This window comes from Acomys minous (assembly GCF_964271855.1).
Source record: "Acomys minous genome assembly, chromosome: 3".
Taxonomy (NCBI): Eukaryota; Metazoa; Chordata; class Mammalia; order Rodentia; family Muridae; genus Acomys; species Acomys minous.
This window is the reverse complement of record NC_140485.1, coordinates 4,157,286-4,171,607: the sequence shown is the minus strand read 5'-3', so window position 1 is coordinate 4,171,607 and position 14,322 is coordinate 4,157,286. Positions and strand designations below refer to the sequence as shown.

The window sequence follows — 14,322 nt, the reverse complement described above, 5'->3', positions numbered from 1 at the left end:
AGGTGGTGGTAGAGGCTGGCCTTAAGTCTCTCTTTTAGAAGAAGATGGGAGTCTCTGTATTCGACAAACATTTTCCACCCATCCCAGCACCAGAGATTAAAAACTTCATACTCCAAATATGGTTAAGTCTCATCAATGGGTTTAGAACTCACTTAGCTTCAGGGTCTATGAAATAGTATTTAAAGCTGCACCTTCAAGTTAACTGGCCCTGTTTCCTCAGAGCAGAATAGGCACCACTGGGTTTTGTTTTTGTTTTTCCTCAAATTTTATATTAGTTTCTGGCATGCCTTTGTTTGGCGCTACCTGAGTATACCTTATCTGCCAGAGTCAGCACATGGTGACCTGGGGAACTAGATGTCTCCTTTCGGGCTCTTAGTCTTGTTAATAAAAGAATTGAAGAGTAGACTCAAAAGAAAATGTGAGAGTAATTCTATTAAAGTATTAAAAAAAAAAACCCAAAGCCAGTTAGTCATAAATCTCATCAGCTGCCCCAAAGATCAGAGGAAGAGAAAAAAGCCATGCCATTTGAGTTAGGCATGAGGAAGAGTGGAGCCCACCACAGTGTTGGGAAGGCATCCTCGAAGGACAAAGAGAAGGAATAATGATGCTTTCCTGAGCAGTTCAGGGTGGCAGCAGACTCATGTTGCTGCATAGCTGTGGCTATGTACGGTGCCGCACAAGGGTTTAGGAATCCTGGAGGAGCGCATCATCTCCTTAAAGGGCTAACTGTTGCTCCTGCCTCTTTAGAAGGGATTAAGGTAAACTGGCCTTCCTGAGGGGTGGTCCCCTGGCCAGGTATTACCAGCCTGCCTCACTGGATTAATTTCTGTGTTTGGGATAGCTTGGAATGCTAGGTCTCCACCCAGGCCAGAGAAGTAGATTTTTCCTAATGGGCTTTCCACAGAGCCCTGGTCAAGGCTACTGTAACACTTGGACAGGAAAGCTGAAGTCTTCAGATGAAGAGGACACGCTTTATCAGGCTTGGTGACCCACGCCTTTAGTCCAGCACGAGGGAGGCAGAGGCAGGCAGATCTTAGTGAGCTTGAGGCCAGCCTGGTCTACACAGTTAGTTCCAGGGGGGCCAGGCAGCCTAGTGGGACCTGGTTTTTTTGTTGTTGTTGTTTTGTTTGTTTTGTTTTGTTGTTGTTTTGTTTTCTTTAAAGATAGAACTTAGAAATGCAGAGTGTAAGGAAGGCCTTGGGTGTTTATATAATGTGTTTGTGAACCTGATTCCCCGTCATGTGGTTTAAGAGACAGGTTGGTACACACAACACTGAATTAAAGCTGTGTGAGCAGTCACGAGGACTAAGAGTCTGAGAAAATGAAGGCTCCCCAAATCATAGAATCACATCACCCAATTTTACAGAAAGGGAAACTGAGTCTAGGAAAAGTCAAGTGAAATGACCAACTTCCTCTTATAGAGCGCCCTTAGGTGCTGGTGTGTCCCAACACCACGGAAGGAACTTATTCCACTTAATTTACTCGGGCATCCCCACACTGTTGTCATGGAATTGCCCTGTCCCCCACTTTCCAGTGAACAAAAGCGACAAGAACTTGAGTGAACTTCCAAATAGCAAGCATAGGAAAGGGAGGTGGGACTAGGACTGATGGGGCAAAGGCTGCACTGAAGCCTGGTGAGGACCCTGGGGTTACTTCCTGGTGTGGACCCTGGGGGGATACTTCCTGGTGTGGACCCTAGGGGGTTACTTCCTGGTGTGGACCCTGGGGGTTACTTCCTGATGTGGACCCTGGGGGGTTACTTCCTGGTGAGGACCCTGGGGGGAATACTTCCTGGTGTGGACCCTGGGGGGTTACTTCCTGGTGAGGACCCTGGGGGGGTTACTTCCTGGTGTGGACCCTGGGGGGTTACTTCCTGGTGTGGACCCTGGGGGTTACTTCCTGATGTGGACCCTGGGGGGATACTTCCTGGTGTGGACCCTGGGGGGTTACTTCCTGGTGTGGACCCTGGGGGTTACTTCCTGGTGTGGACCCTGGGGGGTTACTTCCTGGTGTGGACCCTGGGGGGTTACTTCCTGGTGTGGACCCTGGGGGTTACTTCCTGGTGTGGACCCTGGGGGGATACTTCCTGGTGTGGACCCTGGGAGTTACTTCCTGGTGTGGACCCTGGGGGTTACTTCCTGGTGTGGACCCTGGGGGTTACTTCCTGGTGTGGACCCTGGGGGGTTACTTCCTGATGTGGACCCTGGGGGTTACTTCCTGGTGTGGACCCTGGGGGGTTACTTCCTGGTGTGGACCCTGGGGGGTTACTTCCTGATGTGGACCCTGGGGGTTACTTCCTGATGTGGACCCTGGGGGGATACTTCCTGGTGTGGACCCTGGGGGTTACTTCCTGGAGTGGACCCTGGGGGGTTACTTCCTGGTGTGGACCCTGGGGGGTTACTTCCTGGTGTGGACCCTGGGGGTTACTTCCTGGTGTGGACCCTGGGGGTTACTTCCTGGTGTGGACCCTGGGGGGTTACTTCCTGATGTGGACCCTGGGGGGTTACTTCCTGATGTGGACCCTGGGGGGTTACTTCCTGGTGTGGACCCTGGGGGGTTACTTCCTGGTGTGGACCCTGGGGGGATACTTCCTGGAGTGGACCCTGGGGGGTTACTTCCTGGTGTGAACCCTGGGGATACTTCCTAATGTGGACCCTGGGGGGATACTTCCTGATGTGGACCCTGGGGGTTACTTCCTGATGTGGACCCTGGGGGGATACTTCCTGGTGTGGACCCCGGGGGGATACTTCCTGATGTGGACCCTGGGAGGATACTTCCTGGTGTGGACCCCGGGGGGATACTTCCTGGTGTGGACCCCGGGGGGATACTTCCTGGGGGGATACTTCCTGGGGGGATACTTCCTGGTGTGGACCCTGGGGGGATACTTCCTGGTGTGGACCCCGGGGGGATACTTCCTGGTGTGGACCCCGGGGGGGATACTTCCTGGTGTGGACCCTGGGAGGACACTTCCTGGTGTGGACCCCGGGGGGATACTTCCTGGGGGGATACTTCCTGGTGTGGAGCCTGGGGGATACTTCCTGGTGTGGACCCCGGGGGGGATACTTCCTAGTGAGGACCCTGAGAGGTTATTCGTAAGGTTGCATTTGTGATTTATTGACCTCCACCTTTATGGATAGAAAGCACCTAACATACAATACATATGTATATGTATAAACATTTAACATATATATGTTTAAAAGGGTTTATCAAAATGTAATATTAACTTATAATTTTTATTATTTTCTGCAGAAATGGAGGGGTAATTTAACTTCTTATTTCAAAGTACACCGACAGAGAAGTGTGCTGCGTCTAAAGAGTGTTTTCTAAAAATAACATCGAACTTATATCTATGGTTTTCTTCAACTTTTTTATTATTAACTTTTGTTGGTTACCATGCAAAATAATAGACTTTGTTATGACATACGTGTGTGTGTGTGTGTGTGTGTGTATACATACATATGTCATTGAGCTTTTCTTACAGTTGCCATAATTATTAGCCCCAGTGTTAAATCTAGACTTTACATATAGATGTGTGATACTTGTCTTTAATTCCCCCGTGAACCTTTCTTATTTCCCATTTAGACCTCTCCCCCATATAAGTCTCCTTCCGCTTCTGTATTACATTTATTTTTGTTTATTCTAAGATTTATTTATTTTTTGTCTGTATATGAGCACATGAGTATGGGTGCCTGCAGGGGTCAGAAGTGTCTGAGGGTGTCAGATCTCCCAGAGCTGCAATTATAGGCAGTTGTGAGCCACCAACAGTGGGTACTTGGGACTGAACTTGGGTCCTCTGAAAAAGAAGCAAGGACTCTTCACTGCTGAGCCATTTCTTCTCCCTCCCTCTCTCTCTCTCTCTCTCTCTCTCTCTCTCTCTCTCTCTCTCCCTCCCTCCCTCCCTCCCTCTCTCTCTCTCCCTCCCTCCCTCCCTCCCTCCCTCTCTCTCTCTCTCTCCCTCCCTCCCTCTCTCTCTCTCTCTCTCTCTCCCTCCCTCCCTCTCTCTCTCTCTCTCTCACACACACACACACACATGTACATATGTATGTGTATATATGTAGACGTATAATATTTTAAAATTTAGAGTCCTACTTGAGAAAACACGTGGTTTTGTCTTTCCCCCATATTATCCTCTCTTATTTCCCAGTCCTTTGCCCCTATAGACCACTTCCTCTCCCAGCACAGCCTTCCTTCTATTTTGATATCCTGTATGTGTCTGCATTTATTTCTTTGTGTGCATATGCAGGTCTGTGTGTGTGTGTGTGTGTGTGTGTGTGTGTGTGTGTGTGTGTGTGTGTGGTGTTGGTGTGTATTACATTCCACTTGTTAGCGAAAGCCTGGCTTATTTCATTTAACATGATCTCCACCTTCCATCTATTTTTCTGCAAATGACGTAATTTCCTTGTTCTTTGTGGAATGGATAAAACTCCACTGCCTAGATGAATCCTCATTTCCTTATCCACTCATTTGTTGATTAGCAACCAAAGACTGGTTCTGTGCCTTGGCTGGTGTGAACCGTGCTGCAGTAGCTGTGAGGTACAAGCATCCCTGTGGTCACGTGCAAACCCAAGAGGGAGAGCTGTGTCAAATGGAAGTTTCATTTTTCATTTTTAGAGGAACAGATAGATATTGGTGTTCCTGGGAACTCCGAGGTTTCTTTCTGGGTTTGTAAACTCATTGATGAAAGAATTTTACAGTGGACTCAGCAAGAAGTTGAGGACAGTTTTATCGGGGTACGAAAGGGAAAACAACAGGCAAGGAGCTGTGAACCTTGGCAGCTTTGGGGAGGGCGACCAAGGAGAAGAGGGAGAGCATTGTGTCCATTTGAATCCAAGAAAGTCAGCAATGGAGGACAGCAGGCGACGTTATCAGAGGATGAAAGGGCAGCTTCTCAGAAACAGCGGGAAAGCCCAGCTCCGGGAAGGCATGCTTGGCTTTTGCCTAGAGTCTGAAAAAGAGAGAAGGCAAAGGTTGTGGAGTGTTCCGGGACAAAGGATTGTACTAGGGACACATGGTTAGAAATAGAGATGATTAAGAAAGGGAAAATAAGAAGACCAACAGAGCCAACTGACCAGGGCCCAGAGAGTCTGGAGCACCAACCAAGGACCTCGCATGGCCTGGACCTAGGCTCCCTACACAGATGTAGCTGATGGGCAGCTCAGGCTTCATGTGGGTCCTCTAGTAAGGGGAGCAGGGACTGTCTCTGACATGGGCTCTGTTGCCTGCTTCTTGATCACTCCCCCCTGTCTGGGCTGCCTCTTCAGGCCATTAGGGGAAGAGGACTAACCCAGTCTTGATGGGACTTGATGAGCTGAGGTGGGTGGGGGTGGAGGGGTCTCCTTTTCCAAGGAATAGGGGAGGGAGAGGGAGGGGGCTGGGAAGAGAGAAGGGAGGGGGCTGTGACTGAATGTAAAGTGAATAAATAGACAATAAATAAATAAAGACATAAATGAATAGAGAAAGGGAAAATATTGGAAGGCTTGGTGGCACATGCCTTGAATTCCCGGATGTAGGAAGGAGACAGAGGCAGGCTGAGGTTGGCGAGAAGGAGGCGATCTGGTCTATATAGTGACTCCCAGGACAGTAGTTCGCTAGTGAGAACCAGTTTCAATAAAAGAAGCACTGTACTCCAGAAAGTAACATTAGGCTGGTGAGCTGAGGGGAAAGCCCCCAGAGAGTTGGGCTGTGCAGCCCGTGGTGAGGCGACCGCCTCTCCTATTTCTTAGGTAGCTCAGGCTTTTCTCAAGCACGCTTTGCTCCTTAGGTGAGGCCCAGGTTGGAAAGGACTTCCGGTCTTTCTCTGCCAGCTGCCTTCTTTTTGTATGTTCGTCTCAGCAGGTCGGTCTGCTGTTCCTACTCTCTGGCCCTGGGGTTTACAGTGCACCTCTGAAGGGACTCCGGGCTCTGATGACTCTACACAAGGAAGTGAGCAGAGGCCCACAGTTGCAGCCAGATGAGGAGGAAGCCGGGGTGGAGTTTGTACAGCAGACGGGACTCATGTTCCTGGGGACTCACGTTCCTGGGCGCAGGCTTCGCGCTCATTTTTGTAGCACAGGCTTGCATATGCTCTCTTACATTGTTATTCGGGCATCGCGTGTCTCATCCGCATCTTAAGTCTCCGCCCAAATGTGTGTAGCTTGTTGTTATGGCAAATCGCAGGTCACCTTCAGACATCTTCAGGCTTTCCTAGCTCCCTCTGCTCTGCCTGGCTCCTACAACGTGCTGACTTGGAAGCACTCGAGGCTCCCCTGGTCCTCGGTCTCCAACCTCAGAACCTCCGTATCGATTCCTACAGAGGCTGCACAAGCTTGCATTCCCATTAGTAGTGCATAAAGGTCTCTCTTTGCCCACACGCTCACAGCATTTGTTGTTACTCGTTTTCTTGATGATAACCATTCTGTCTGGGATAAAATGGAATATCTTGGTATAAATTTAATTGTATTTTCCTGAGGGCCAAGGATACTGACCATTTATAGTTATTCTATTGAAAACTCTCTGTTCAACAGATATTTTCCATTTATTGCTTGGATGGTGTTTTTAGGTTTTAGCTTTTGCCATTTTGTTTGTTTGTTTGTTTGTTGAGGCGGGGTCTCTCTGTGTAGTGAGATGCATCACTGCATAACCCTGGCTATCTCACTCACTACATACTAGCTCATTATGTAGACCAAGCTGTCCTCAGACTTCCAGAGATCTACCTGCCTCTGCTTTCCCAGTGCTAAGATTAAAGGTGCGCGCCACGATGCCTGGCTAGGAAGGTGCGCATCATTCCGGACATCAGTGCCCTGTCTGATTCTGACCTCTAGTTGACATGCGTGTGCCCCTGGGCCATCTCATCACTCTGCTGATTGTTGCCTTTGCTGGGCCAAAGCTTATTTTTCTCTCTGAGACAAGGTCTTTCTGTACAGCCCTGGATGCCCTGGACTTCACTACAGAGACCAGGCTGGCCTCAATCCTCCTGTCTCTGCCTCCAAATGCTGGGGCCAAAGGTGCACACCACACCACCTGGCTATTACAGCCTTTGCTGTACAAAAGCCTTTTCATTTCAAGCAATCCGCCCTGGTCAAATCTTGCTATTATTAAGTGATTAGAGTGCTCAGAAAACCCTGGCCCGTGCCTCTATCTTACAGTATTACACTGTGTTTTCCACTAACAATTTCAGCATTTCAGATCTTACAGAAAGGCCTTTGAACCATTTTGAACTGATTTCTGTACAGGATTTCTATTCAGGGGCTCTTTTATATTCACACCAAGCTTTGGGATTGCTCTGTCTAGTGCTGTGATGAACATCATTGGGGTTTTGAAGGGGATGTGCTGGGTGTGTACACTGCTTTTGGTAATAGCCATCTTCACAATATTAATTCTGCTGATTCATGAACATAAGGGGGGGTCTTCCTTTTTCTAGTGTTGTCCTAATTTTTTTCTCTATGATTTTACAATTTTCATCATGGAAGTATTTTACCTCCTGGGTTGAGTTTATAACTGGTCATTTTATTTTTTTATTTTGTAAATGGCATTTTTCTTTGAATTTGTTCTCAGTGAGTTGGTTGTTGGTATGTAAAAGACTACTGATATAATAATAATAATAATAATAATAATAATAATAATAATAATAATAATAATAGTAATACATCTGCCAGCCTGATCTACAAAGGGAGTCCAGGACAGCCAAGGTTACACAGAGAAGCCTGGTCTCACAAACAAAACAAACAAAGAACATCAGCAAAAAACAACTTTTATGTGTATGTTTGTATGATATGCATGCATGATAGATACATGTGCTTGCATGTTTGTGAGTGCACATAAATGTGCATGTGTGTGTGTGTGTGTGTGTGTGTGTGTGTGTGTGTGTGTGTGTAGGCATACAGGTTAGCATACAGGCCCTTCCTTAACTGTGCTCCATCTTATGTGTTAGGTAGGGGCTTTCCAGTGAACCTAAAATTTGCTGGTGAGCTGGCCAGGGTGTTTGTGCCTTCTGAGCTCTAGGACTGCAGCTGGGCCGCTGTACTCAGCGGACATCGGCTTCTGTTCTGGGAATTCAAACTCCAGTCCTCGTGCCTGCACGCTGAGCCTGTTAAACACCGAGCCACCTCCCTAGCCCTGCGCTTCTGATTTTTATGTGTTGGCTTTGTATTCTGATATTTTGCTGAAAGAATGTACCTGGTTTAAGTTTTCTGGTCGCACGGGAAGGTTCCTCTCAGTAAGGGACCACGCTGTCGTCAAACAGGGATGGTTAGAGTCCTTCCTTCCTGTTCCCACAGCTTTTATGTCCTCTCCTGTCTTGTTGCTCTTTGTTAAAACCTGGAACACAGCTGAGTAAGAGACGGGAGCGTGGACACAGTTGCCTCATCCCTGATATTATAGGAAATGCTTTTCCCACTTCAGTGTGACGCTGGGTATAGTTTATTATCTCAAGGTTATTTCTATTCCTAGTTTCCTCCCCCCAGGGGTTCTAGAGTTCTCAGCCCCAATAGCAGGAACTATATGTCCAATAGATGGCACTCGAAGATGGGTGGTTACCTGTTTACCTCAGAATCTTGGCCATCAGGGCATTGCAGTTATCCTCGGGTGATGGGTATTAAGCTCTGAAGACTGCTGGAGACCAGCCCCGGCAGAGGACAGGGCTTGAGAAGGGTAGGTGCAGCGTGCGACGTAAAGAACTTACGCTGCTGTTTGAGTCTCTTTCTGAGCCTTTGAGGATGCATTATCTGCTCCTGCACTTGGGAGGCAGGTTGTCAAGGAGACACTCACTCACTCAGGACCACGGGAGTTTATTTATATTTCTTGCAGCAATGATTACATCATTTTCTATTTACATTTCAAAGATTTTTCCAATACGCAGCTATTCACGCAAGGTAAAACATGACATCCTTGAATAATCATAAATTATAAAGTTCAGTGGTCACGGATCCTGTTCCAAGGAGGCAAGGCTAACTAGGCAGGGGAGGAACACTTTGATCTTCCCCTTGTCCTATGTGATTACAGGTACCAGACAATTCAGAGTCTGAAAAGGCTTAGTTCTTAACTTATAATAAGCAAAGTAGAGGTTCTTAACAAGCTGCATTATAATCTATTTTAAGCCTTTCTGTTTATAAAACATTATCCTTTATTTATATATCAAACTAGTTTCTACAGTGTTCCTGTCCTTATATTTTTATGCTCTTTGGTAACATATACTAAGTCTTCTAATGATTAACTTAATTTCTAAAATGTGAAATTATATCCTTCTTCCCTGATTCTTGGTTTTCTCAGATTTGCATTGTATTTCTTTTGATAAATATATTCAGATTAGTACTATCACTCCAGGATAAGCAGAGAATGTTCCTAAGCTTATTTGTAGGGTGTTTGTTTGTTTTTGTGTTTTTGTTTTGTTTTTAACTTTAACAGTCTTGACCTCCATTTAAACCCCCAGGGACAAAGTCAAGGCATCCCGCTCAGCAGTTTCATCATTATTAATATCTTTTAACTTTCAAATATGTAAAACTTATATTGCTTCTTTTACTAATGTCTTCCATCACGCTCTCCCCTGCCAGACCATCCCAGACCACCAGTTCTTTAGAGGCAAAGAGACAAATAAGTGACACTAAAGAGCGTCGTTGGTCTTTTAAGTAGCATATCTAGAGGAAGAGCTGGGGCTATATGCGTCCGTGCCGAGAGCTGGGACCTTGTCACTCAGTCTCTGTAGCTGGGTGGTACATGGCACCTCCAGAAGACAGGGCTGCGCCGACAGCGCCCGTCACCCTCTGGGACACCCTCTTGGTTTCTCCTTTGGCTCTTCAGGTTGCTCCTCTGATGCAGCCTTCTTCCCTGCGTGGCTGCCTACCATGCTCCCCTCCACCTGAGTCTGTGACAGGCTGTCTCCAGGCTCCCTGACGTGTTCTGCTGCCTTGGTGTTAGGCCCCTGGTGTAGGTTGGTTTTTAAACAACAGGTTCCCTTTAAGTCAGCAGCATCCAGGTGAACTTCTCCAGAACAAAGCTCCCATCCATCCTGGTGCCGTTGTCCTGTCACATCAGGACACAACAAATGGCATTAGAATTGTAACTGACAAAAAATACCTGCCGTGTTTAACAGGGTTTCGAACAGTGTGATTTTTCTCAAACTAAATCCCTCCTCTTTCAATTCACTCACTATGCAGTTCCAGAGAAGACGCTGTACTCAAGCTTTTGTCACAGACTGTGGAGTTGCTTGGCTCGTGCCCCCACCCTCGCCCCCGAGGACCTTTTCATCGTGAGCCTCGCTCACAGAGGTTCCCCACGAGGACTTTCCAAGTCTTTGAGCCTCGCATCCAAAGCCATGTCTTGCTCTCACCCAGTTTGCATGGGTTTTCAGTTTGGTGTCTGCCTTCCTATCTTCGCTCTTAGGGACTCCAGTCCAAATAAGATTCTGGGAGGCCAGAGGCAAGGATCCAAATGGAGAGCCGTCTTCATCCAAGTGACCTCTAGAAGCAAAGCGGAACACGGAGAGCTGGGAACGGTTTGCTCAGGGATAGTTTCCAGGAACCTGTGGGGGAATGTGGATGCAGCACAGGAGGGAAGCAGTGGGGTGGGAGTGGGGGAACCGCGCATGGCATGAACCTCACCCTGCTCATCTGAGAGTGGGAGAGTGGAGCTGCTCTCCTCAGGCCATCTCCCCTCAGCCAAAGGGGGAAGGCTCCTGGGAGCTGGGGGTTGATGCTCAGTGTTTCAGACCCACTGAAAGAGCCAGGGATATCGTCAGGCCAAGCAGTGCAGATACTGGCAGTGTGACACAGTCGCGTCTACATTGTTTTCTCCGGGGCTGAGGCTCCAGGTTAATATAGTGACGTGCTGTCCTGTGTCTGAGCCATATGGCCCTAGGCAGTTATGCTCAATATCTGCAAATGTCTCCTTATCCAAAGGCAGCTTGAACACCAGATGTGGTGCTCCAGATGTGGTGCTCCTGGTAGTTCCCGTAGCCTTTGATTTTGTTCTAGAAGTAGGATGCCACCAAGGACATGCCATGTTTGGGACAGGAGGGCTCTCTGCCTTGGCAGTGGCTGATGGAATGAAAGAATGCTGGCTTTCAGTAGCTTTAGTGGTCAGAAAGGAATGTAAACAGCTGTGTACACGTGAATGTGTCTTACTATAAGAAGTTACTTACTTACAAACACACACACACACACATACACACACGCACATACACACACACACACACACACACACACACACACACATACACACACACACATACACACACACACATATCCTTGCACAGTTGACTCTCCATACTGTCTGGTTAAGCTTGGATGCAACAATTTGAATAACTTTGGGTAGAAAATATTTGACATTGGAGACGTGGCTTGGTGGTTAAGAGCACTGGCCGCTCTCGCAGAGGGCCAGGGTTTGATTTCCAACACCCACATGGCAGTCCACAACCATCTGTAATCCTGTTCCAGGAGATCTGACACTTTCTTCTGGTCCTCTGCAGGGTTTTCACAGACAGGTGCAGGCAAAACACCTAAACACATAAAATAATTTTTAAAAATTACATTAAAAAAGAAAATATTTGAGAAGAAGAAGGTCTGCATTGAGTGTACATCAGCACAGTATAGCAGACAGGCATGTAGTATTGCATTGTGTTGGTTATACAGCATCTAGAGGGAGAGTGAGCCACACAGGAGGGTGTGTCCTGCATTTATATGCAGGAGAACACTTATGTAAGAGTCTTGAGAACCTGTCCTCGTAAGGATACCGAACTAAGAAACACTGTATGGTGTAGAGCAAAAAGGTTTGGAGAAATGATGTTATTAAGTGCAGTAAATTGCATTTTTTAAATTATTTTATCATATAAAACTCTGAATTGGACTAGAAGTATGGTCTTTGCTAGCTCTAGATCTCTTCTCAAAGCTTACAGAAAGGTCACCCTAATCTAGAAAGAGAGCAGATACAGAGACCCATCAGGATTGCTAATAAGCAGCACTCTACAAACTTCAGGTTCCCTGTAAGAGTCCAGATAGGAGCCTAGGTAAGAGCAGGCGGGCGCTGAAGCCTGTGGGGCAGAGACCACGGAAGAAAGCAAGTGTGTAGTGCCTGGGGTGAGGCAGCACGGACCACATCAACTGTTAAAGCTTAGTGTCATCCGGAGGAAGGGAACTTTGGAGGGAGAGATGGAGGGTGATAAGGACACTTGCCTCTGGAGACTTTGAGATGTTGAGACTCACAACAGAGGGCAACTCTGAGAGCAGCCGCAGCCAATGAGGAAATGACATGACTTCAACACTAGAGGGCGGACTTGAACCAGGAAACCCAGTCAGCCAGCCCAGCCCCGTCCTTGCCTGCACCCAATCTAATGCCCAGAAAAGGAAACACGATGCAAACCCAGAAGGCAGAAAAGCAAACATAAGCAAGCAGAGCTGCAGCCTGAAGAAAACAGAGCTCGAGAGTCACAGCGTTTCCCATCATAAATGTTCTCATAAGCTCTTAGTCGTGCGCGCGCGCACATACATACACAGACACACACACACACACACACACACACATACACACACACACACACACACACACACACACACACACACACACACACACACACACACACACCATCAATATATGGAAAGATGACTCAGTGGTTAAATGCTCCTCCAAAGGACTCAGCGTCGATTCCCAGCACCTGAGGAGCAGTACACAACCATCTATCACTCCAGCTCCAGGGCATCCAAAGCCCTCTTCTGTCCTTGTTTATTCTTCCTGGATCCGCTAGTTGCATCCTCCAAGCTGTTAGATTGTTCTGAGGCTGCCATGCTATGAGGAAGCCTAAATTAACCAGAGAGACCAACGACCAAGGGTAGACTACACGGAGGCATGACCTCCCACTTGCCAGCCGCCAGGCCCCCCCACCTTCCACCCCCCCCCACCCCCCACCCCCTCCCACCCCCCACCCCCAGCTCTAGCTACCGTCCCGCAGCAGCCTCATTTGATGATACTCCCAGCCAGAACTGATCTGCCAAATTCCTCTGGAATTCCAGACCCTCGGAAACCATGGCAATAAGAAAATGAATATTGTTTTAAGCCACCAGAGTCTTGTGGTCTTATTACACAACAATCGGTAATTAGGATGAGTAAATCCTTAAGGACTAACAATGAGTTCCAGAGAAAAACAGCAGCTTACTTAACAACTTTTACGTTAGTTTTTGTTTGGGACTTTTTTTTTTTTTTTTTAAGAAGAAACTGACATCCCAGAACATGTGGGTTTTTTTTTTTTAAAGAAGAATTATGTCCCTCTTAGCTTATAAACTTACCTTTCCCTTGAAGAACTGAGATATTTTTAGATGACTTCCTTTTCCCTTTGTTTTTCTGTTTTGTAGCTGGGAAGCTTGAACTGGCCATTGCCTTTGGCAAAAGCCATGGGACACATTTTTAGAACTATTTACTTTGTTTGTGCATGGGACAGAGCTGAAAAGATGCAGGGATTTGCAGTACATTGCACAGAGGTATGAAACTGATTTTCTTTTTCCCAGACTGGATGTGAGATTTATTACTGAACATAATCTGGCAGGGTATAGGAGAGCACAGTGGAAGGCCTTGGGGATGCAGGGCCCATCACTTGTCCTGGGGGACACAGTTAGAGCATCTTTGAGTTCATAGCTCTGAGGAAGGAGCTGCCTCTCAGCTGCCTTATCTTCAAGCCCATGCACAGTAGGCTGACTGAAGCCAGGGGAAGTGCACTTGGTCCTCTTCGCCATCTGCTCTTTATTGTGCAGCTTGGGATGGATGGACGTGATGGCCTGGTGCATGTGAACCTGGCTACTGTGTTTTAGAGCTTCCCAAAGACACGTATACCAGTCTGGAGCCAAGCCTGGGGACAGCATTGAAATAAGAGACGTGAATAGATGCCAGGAAACTGTCTTGAAGGTCCCTGGGGGAAAGAGGTTGTGTACACACCCATGGGGGCTGCTTTTACAACCATCGCACACTAGGGCTCCATGGGGTGTTTTGTTTTGTTTTGTTTTTAAGTTAATGTTACAACTGGAAGTGAAATTGTATATTGGTAAGTGTGAAACAAGGAAGAAAATTATAAGAGCTTCATAAAATCTCATGCAAAATAGTCACCCATTTCCTAAAACAAAGTCACAGGAATTAGATCCGCTCCACTCTCAAGGGTTTCTAGTGAAGCTGACATGGTATTGCTCCAGGGAACCGAACAAGTCCTGAATCCTAGGCCTTAATAAGGAAGAGTGGCTTCATATAGAGTACTGGAGTAAGACTTTTCTCTTCCTAGCACAGAGTCTAATGCTATGGAGTTCATTTCTCTTCCTGTTGCTGTGATAAAATGCCCTAACAAAAGCAATTTCAGGGAGAAAGGGCTTATTT

At 47.1% G+C, this 14,322-nt stretch overlaps 1 protein-coding gene across 2 annotated transcripts in view; it reads left to right on the top strand.

The window, feature by feature from the left end:
• Positions 1 to 14,322, top strand: part of RIN2 (Ras and Rab interactor 2) — a 233,823-nt gene that overhangs the window by 18,055 nt on the left and 201,446 nt on the right. The gene's annotated exons all lie outside the window — the stretch shown is intronic.